This window comes from Lepisosteus oculatus, chromosome 28, assembly GCF_040954835.1.
Source record: "Lepisosteus oculatus isolate fLepOcu1 chromosome 28, fLepOcu1.hap2, whole genome shotgun sequence".
Classification (NCBI taxonomy): Eukaryota; Metazoa; Chordata; class Actinopteri; order Semionotiformes; family Lepisosteidae; genus Lepisosteus; species Lepisosteus oculatus.
Genome location: NC_090723.1, coordinates 93,012 through 101,033, shown reverse-complemented (window position 1 = coordinate 101,033; position 8,022 = coordinate 93,012). Strand labels below are relative to the sequence as shown.

Sequence of the window (8,022 nt, the reverse complement as noted above, 5' to 3'; positions counted from 1 at the left end):
AAAAACAACTTTATTCATGGTTGTTATTTGTCGAATACAGGCAGAAGGAGGCCTAAATGCTTCAAGTTGTAGAGCATCTAATACTATCTTAAAGATAAAACTGATGCAGAATTATTTACAAAATTAAGAAAAGTAGGTGGTATATATTTCTCCTAATTTAATCTTTCAGGAAGTACAGGGTAAAGAGTTTTTACTTGAATGCAATTTGGATGCAGGGAAACTTCTCCTGAAACTTAACAGCTTCCATGAAGAAGTTCTCCTCACGTGGTCTCTTATGGATAAACATACCCCCCCCATAGAGAGACCATTTAGAATGAAAGAGAAATACAGTAACTTTTATAAATAAACCCGTGCTTTGAAAACTGGGTTTAAAATAGTATAAGCATGGTCAACAAATTAACTGGTGTGGATGATGAAATGTAGAATCAAGCAGATTTTATGAATAGATATAATGTTTGTGATAAGTCTGATAACAATCCGTCGTAACCAGAGCTACTCCTAGAGAGGTATTGATGCTTTTAAGAAACTAAAAGTAGCCCATCAGAAACTATGGAAGAATTTACAACCTTTATTAGACTACAAGGAAAACAATTTAGTTATACTTGTACTAATAAATACTTCAGATCCCTCTTGCAATCTCACAATATCTTGTCAAACTATTTTGGAGCACCTCTTTGGGGAAAGTGAGTGGAATCAAACATGATTTTGTATGAATAATAAGGTTAAGGCGTCATTACAAAATTGTACATTGAATCGACCCGGTAAAGATAAATAGTGTGCATAGATTTAAAAGTAATATAGATGATCATTGTCTTTCTCAAAGCAGCCCAGAAACCTTACGTTTGTTTTTGTTTTGTTCTGTTGTTAAAACACTCTGAACAGATCGGCAAAATGGTGTAAAGAAGGCTTCTATTTCTGACATTTCCTGTAGATTAATTGATGTTATTTTACTGCTCAATACTGCTGAACCGAATCTAAAATAGAATGTATCATTGGCTTAATCATTATACTTGCTCGTTATTAGATGTAGAAATAGCCTAAAGATGAGAAATAATCGAAAATTGAATAATTAGACCGTATGTCGTAGTAGCAGATTGTACTTCTCGCCTACTTGATGTGGTCGAGCAACACCACAATCGCCTTACAATCCGTCCGTTCTCATGCTCTGACTTTCAGGTTGGGCAGTGGAATGGATTCCAGGGCAAACTCGTTCTTGTTTGATTATCCGTGTGAAATCTCGCCCAAAGACCGGTACTTGTATTTGTATTGTATTCTTTGTTCTTGTTAATGCTTACTTTAAAAAATGTAAAAAAACAATTCAAAAAGGGACGCGTTGTTCTGACTTCCAGCTGCTTCCGCGTAGAGCCGGCATCCCCCATTGACCCCAGCGCCGTGATCTTTTCATAAAACGTTTTCATTTTTTTTTCATAATTTCTACTTAAGCTTTTGGAGAAGAGTATAGAGTGTCGGCGGGAGAAAACCCGGAGTGGTTCAGCCTTCCACCCGACCCGGACTTCCGGCTACGGAAAACCCGGAGTGGATCGGCCTTTCCATCGGACCCGGACTTCCGGCTACGGAAAACCCGGAGTGGATCGGCCTTTCCACCGGACCCGGACTTCCGGCTACGGAAAACCCGGAGTGGATCAGCCTTCCACTGGATCCGGACTTCCGGCTACGGAAAACCCGGAGTGGATCGGCCTTTCCACCGGACCCGGACTTCCGGCTACGGAAAACCCGGAGTGGATCAGCCTTCCACTGGATCCGGACTTCCGGCTACGGAAAACCCGGAGTGGATCGGCCTTTCCACCGGACCCGGACTTCCGGCTACGGAAAACCCGGAGTGGATCAGCCTTCCACTGGATCCGGACTTCCGGCTACGGAAAACCCGGAGTGGATCGGCCTTCCACTGGATCCGGACTGCCGGCTACGGAAAACCCGGAGTGGATCAGCCTTCCACTGGATCCGGACTGCCGGCTACGGAAAACCCGGAGTGGATCGGCCTTCCACTGGATCCGGACTGCCGGCTACGGAAAACCCGGAGTGGATCGGCCTTCCACTGGATCCGGACTGTGAGCAGCTTTTGTCCAATCGGCGCTGAGATTTCAGCAGGAGGCGGGAGACAGGCTCTTGTCCAGTCACACAGCTTCAGTCCCGGGACTTTTCCGAATTCCGGCGGGCGGTGACACTTCCGAGAAATGTCCACTGGGTGGCGACAGAGATACACGGAGCTGAGTCTCAAAGCGCTATCGGAAAGACTTGAAATCGGAAAGAAATACATTTGTTACATTTTAATCCCATTGAAAGGAAGATGAAAATATCGTTTGTATTTTTTAAAATTATTATACTTGCGCAACGTAATTATTAACGGAATGGAGTAAGAGGAGACCATGTTTGGACAGTTAAAAACAGATGTTTTATTTCAGAATGTCTTTCTGAAATGTCTGTTTCTGTGTTGTAAGAACGTTAAAGCATGGACGGGCCTTATCTGCATTTACCTTGTTGAATCTTTTTTTCCATAAAATGTACATGTATTATTGCATGTACCCTGACAATATGATTGCTACGTTACGTTTTCTTGTAGTTTTTGGTCTCATAAAGAATACAAAAGACGTTGGTATTATAGTCTGTAAAGACCAAGATGAAAGATGTAAACTGAATTTTACGCCTATTTTAGATAAATCTAAAAAAGATTTCAGTCTTGGTTAATGAGGGACCTATCACTGGCAGGTCGGGTTCTACTGTCGAAAGCAGAGGGTATATCTCGCTTTGTGTACGCCTCGCTTTCACTGAATGTGACTTCGCATCTTATTGATGAGTTTGACAAACTTATACAACTTTATTTGGAAGAATAAACCTCATTATATTAGGAAACACCTTCTGAGTAAACCAAAAAACCAAGGTGGCTTGAATGTTATAGACTTTTATGTCAAATATAACTTTCAAAATAAATTGGATTAGGAAATGTATTAATAATAAAAATAGTATTTGGAATTTTATTCCAAACATAATTTTTCAGAATGTTGGGAATCTTGACTTTTTGTTAAAATGTAACTTTGAGATAAAGAAAATCCCAATTAAGTTATCTAATTTTCATAAGCAAGTTCTATTATACTGGACTTTATTATACAAACACAACTTCTCACCACACACATATTATATTTGGAATAATAAAGACATTAAGTTTAAAAATAAAAGTTTATTTTTACATAGTTGGTTTAATAACAAAATTTATTTAGTGGCTCAACTGTTGAATGAAGATGGTAGATTGCTTACTTATCCTGAATTCCTGGAGAGATTTCAGTTCCCTGTTACTCCTAAGGAATATGCAATAGTTTTTGATGCCATTCCGGAAGGTGTAGTGGGCTTATGAAAAGCAAATCAAAGTGTTAATAGGACTGACCTCCTTCTGGGTCCTACAACTGATTTATTCTTGGATGGCGTGGAAATAAAGGATAAGAAGTGTAACAATACTCCTATTAGAAATCTTTGTAAACCCCATCTTATCCCTTCTTGTTTGTCTTTTTGGAATGCAATGTTTGAAAATATAAACTGGAAGTTAGTTTGGACAATTCCTGATAGATTTTGTATTACAAATAAAGTTAAAGAGATATTGTTTAAAATCATTCATAAGTTTTATCCAGTGAAATTAGTACTTTTTAAATTTAAGCATGAGCAGGATGATGTGTGTGTTTTTTGTCGGGCGGAAAAGGAATCTTTGGTGCATTTATTTGTTATGTGTAGGTTTGTGAAGTTGTTTTGGACGGATTTACAGAGTTTTGTTTTCAGGGAGTTAAAGGTGTTTTTTAGATTGAAGGATTTTGACATTTTATTGTACTGTTTAGTAGAAATTTTGGAAAAAGAGCATTTATTTATAGTCAATTTATTAATCAATTTTGATCCTCTAATTGTATTTGTATTTGTAAATTATTTACAAGTTTAATAAAAAAATCTTTAAAAAAATGTGTTTCGCTGATTTGATTGAACATTAGAATTGATTATATTAATACAATTTCAGCGTATTGATCGTGTCTTGTATTTCTATGTCTCTCTTATGTGTTCCCTTGTGTGTATGTTTTCTTGTATTTCACGTGTCTGCAGCGCTGGTTTATCGACCCGGCACATAAAGCAAACCCACTGTCCTCGTGTTTCTTAGCTCCCGTCTTGTTTGCAAACTTTTCTCCTGTGTTTTTTTTACTTTGTCAATAAAACGTGGTTGCCGTGACAACGGAGCTGTAAAAGTTGTTGCGATCTGATCTCCAGGGGGTAAGTAAGTATCCCAGGAAACCGGACCTTAAAGATAAGTAGACCTTATCTTTATTTGCTTGTATAATGTACCCCGGTGATCTGTGATGTACTCTTGGGTGCATTGAATAGCATTTTTACTATTTGTTAAAGCAGAGAAAACACAATAATGTCGAATTAATCAGGAACGTGAGGTGACTCGCCAGTAAACAAACTCTCCAGCGACGTCTGGATTTCAATAACTCTCTGCCCTGCAATACGGTTTTCCAGGAGTCCGCAGTGCTTAACGAGCAGAGAGCGGAACCACAGCATCCTGAGCCGTGGCTCCACACCGACCTCGGGCGACGGACCGGCTGTCGCGCTAATCACGCATCAGATCCGGATACGTCTCCGTTAAGTGACGTAAATGAGCGGCGCAGGGCTTGTCCAATCAGCGCCGTTGGCTGGAATAGGCGGGATTGACACCGTTTGGGTGAGTGACACCGTTCTTAGCCAATCACCACGGCCTTCCGTGTTCTTCCACGGAAATACCGCCCTCAAGTTGAGTGACTCGGCTCAGAACCAATCAGCACCGAGATTTCGGCAGGAGGCGGGGCAGATACGGCTTTCGTCCAATCACAATTTCAATTCCGGGACTTTACCTAATTACGGCGGGCGGTGACACTTCCGAGAAATGTCCACTGGGCGGCGACAGAGATACACGACTCTATGGCGGTGAGTCTCAAAGCGCTGTCGAAGACTTGTTGTGCAGATATTTTTTTTTTCAGAAGTGTAAATATATTATACTATGTACCCCTGATGACATTATTGATTTGCTATATATACTCTTGTTTTGTGTCGTATCTATTTTTATTGCTACATGAGTTAAAAAAGAACTGCACTTCTGAGAAATGTCCACTGGGCGGCGACAGAGATACACGAGTCTAGGCGGCGAATCTTAAAGCGCCTCCTTACAGATCCTCGTTGTGCTGAGATTGAAAATCAAAACATGGTAACTGTGACTTTTCTGACAGCAACTCTGAAAGCTAAAGTAAAGAAGGAAACTAATATTGACATTACTTTTAAAGAAGTAAAATAATGCTACATTTAAACCCATATGAAAATATCATTTGTATTTTAAAAAATATTATACTTCCACGATATAATAATTAACGAAATGCTGTGAGAGGAGACCCATGTTTGAACACTTTAAAACGGATGTAAATGCGTCTGTACAGACAATTTGAAACATGTACGGACCTTATCTGCTTTTGTTTACTATTAAACAAGATTACTTGTTTAATCTTTTTGCATAAAATGTACATGTATTATTGTATGTACCCCTGACTATACTCTGTTATATGTATTCTTGTTTTTATGGCATGTATTGTTGTTATAATTAAAAAGAAAAAAGACGCGAATCGATTACGTCATAAGGAAGTCGCCCACAGGGCTTGTGGGAAATGTAGTCTCCCTAGTGCTCTATAGAGCCTACAGAACACGTGCGCTGCCCACGCGTTCCGCAGATTTGATTGAGCATCAGAATTAATTATACAATTTCAGCGTATTTGTCGTGTCGCGGATTTCTATGGCAGGAGCTGTTTCTTGCTCTCCGGAGTGAAACTGCTCTGGGAAGAGACGAGCAAATCTTCAGACTCTTTGTAAATGAGACATCATGACAGCTGTGCCGACCTGCTCTTTATTGACCTGTTGAACCTGTTTGAGTAAAGAGCAGGAGTATTGTGTACCCCTGATTGTGTTATGTGTACTCGAGTGTGTATTTTTCTTTCTGTTTATTTCACAAGACGGACCCGGGCAGCAGCATGTGTCTGCAGCGCTCATCCTGCCTGCATGTTTGCAAACTTTTCTCCTGTGTTTATTTTACTTTGTTAAATAAAACGTGGTTGCCGGGGAAACGGTGCTGCAGAAGTTGTTGCGATCTGAACTCCGGGAGGGAAACAGCTGGCAAAGCCGAAACTTTAGTCTAAAAGGCGCTGGCTGGAGTATTTTGTGGACATTTCGCAGAAGATAAGGAAGAAGCGGTGAGTCGCAGGCTGTAGGACAGGACTGTCAGGGAAACACGCAGCTGGTGGGGAAATGTAAGCGCTGGGCTGAGCGAGTCCGTCGGCGCCTCCTCCTGCAGGAGTGAGGAGTCTCCGGTCTCCGGTCGCGTCCTGATCTGCATGTGGAGGTGAAAGGCTGAGAGACGGCGCACATGCTCTGCACATGTTCTCATGTGTCTGGTTTCCTGGAGTGCTGTCTGTGTGGAGTTTGCATGCTCTGCTCATGTTCTCAAGGGTTTCCTGCCGCTTCTGCAGTCCAGTGTTGGTGAGTCTGTCGGGTTGATTGTGTTGTGGTGTGAGTGTGCCCTAAAGGGGTTTTAATAGTATGGGGTTTGTGTGTTCACTTGTATGCAGACCACTGGAGAGACCGGTTGTTTTTTGCCAGGCAGACTAATGGCTGCATATTCAATTCCAGCTACTGATGTTGCCAAACCAGCAAGTGGGACAGTGTTTGAAAACCCTTTCAATGAAAGGTTTGTAGAACAGTGTTGCTATTGTTCTGTTTAATTTGAGGTCACCAAGCTTATAAATGGTCTCACAACGTTTGTCTCTTTTCAGGTTTCTCCGACCCGGAGAGTGAACAAAGAAGTGATAAGGGCCCATAACACCTTAGCTCGGCACTCTCACACTCTTCAGCCACACGAGCTTCCTCCTGGTAAAATACTGGGCAAGCCCCTTTCTGACAGGGACAGTGGAAAACCCCCTGAGGGAGATGGGCTGAGGGGAGGAATAAAACCATCTGAGCCGGAACGGAGCGGGCTCCCGATTCCCACCAGACCCGGGAGACGACACAGGCAGCACAAGGGAAGCTGCGGAGCGCGAGTTCGCGGAGGCAAGGACCGATTGACGACCACGGGAGACAGTGGCATCGGAACAGAGGTACTGTACAGAGACTTTTAATACCTGAAGGCAAGGAGCGAGAAACCGGCCCGGCTAGCCGCTCCAAACTGAGGGGAATGGAATACAGTTCGCGGGAGGATTTCTAGTGGAACCTGAACGGAGTCTGGGGAAATGGGACCGGCCTCTCGTTCACTGGGGCCATCAAAGACTTTACAGGTACGAAGAAGAATCGTTCGAGTGGCCACTCTTCGGTACTTGACAGAAAAGACTGCCGTCCCTCTGGATTCATTATGACCCTTGGAAGGACCTTCTGTTGCTGCTGTTTTCGTTGTGTCTTTGGCTGATGGTGAATGTGGATAGAAAAATAAAAAGGTCACTTATACGATACACATGCTTGTCGCTGGTCTGTGTGGGCATTGGTGGATCTGGGAGATCAACAGAACCTGTTGCATTGCTAGGTGCCGTAGTCATATATGAGGCAGGAAATAATTCTTGTATGAGGGGTCACCTCACTCTGACACGAACGTGTTGGGAAGACGCGCCAGTTCTGACGTTAGTGCGACGGGTCTGTAGGCATTAAGGCAGGTTCTTGTGTCCTTTTTTGGAACAGGAACAATAACAGAAGATTTGAAGCAGTCTGGCACTGTGATTGCTTAAAAACATCTGTAAAGATTGGAGCGAGTTGGCCAGCACAGGGCTGTAGTGTGGCTGGAGATACACAGTCAGGTCCTGCTGCCTTTTTACAGTTTTGCTTTTTGAATAGCCTTAACACATCCTGTTCTTTGCTTCACAGGGCATTCTCAAGACTTGTTAACGGCGTCAAGTCTTCGTGAGAGATTGAGTGTGAGTGGGAGTGGCACTCCAGTTGAGTGGGGGACAATAGCTCATCCCCAGGATG

General features: G+C 42.5%; 1 long non-coding RNA gene across 2 annotated transcripts; it reads left to right on the top strand.

The window, feature by feature from the left end:
* The first annotated feature begins 4,730 nt into the window (after positions 1 to 4,730).
* LOC138225470 (uncharacterized) lies at positions 4,731 to 7,511 on the top strand. 2 transcript variants are annotated; one of them, XR_011183906.1, is made up of 4 exons: positions 4,731 to 4,956; positions 6,027 to 6,549; positions 6,700 to 6,757; positions 6,843 to 7,511. It is a non-coding gene; the product is annotated as an uncharacterized lncRNA (long non-coding RNA). The 2 variants fall into 2 exon arrangements; XR_011183905.1 differs by lacking the exon at positions 4,731 to 4,956 and having other exon boundaries at positions 5,728 to 6,549.
* The last annotated feature ends 511 nt before the right edge of the window (positions 7,512 to 8,022 follow it).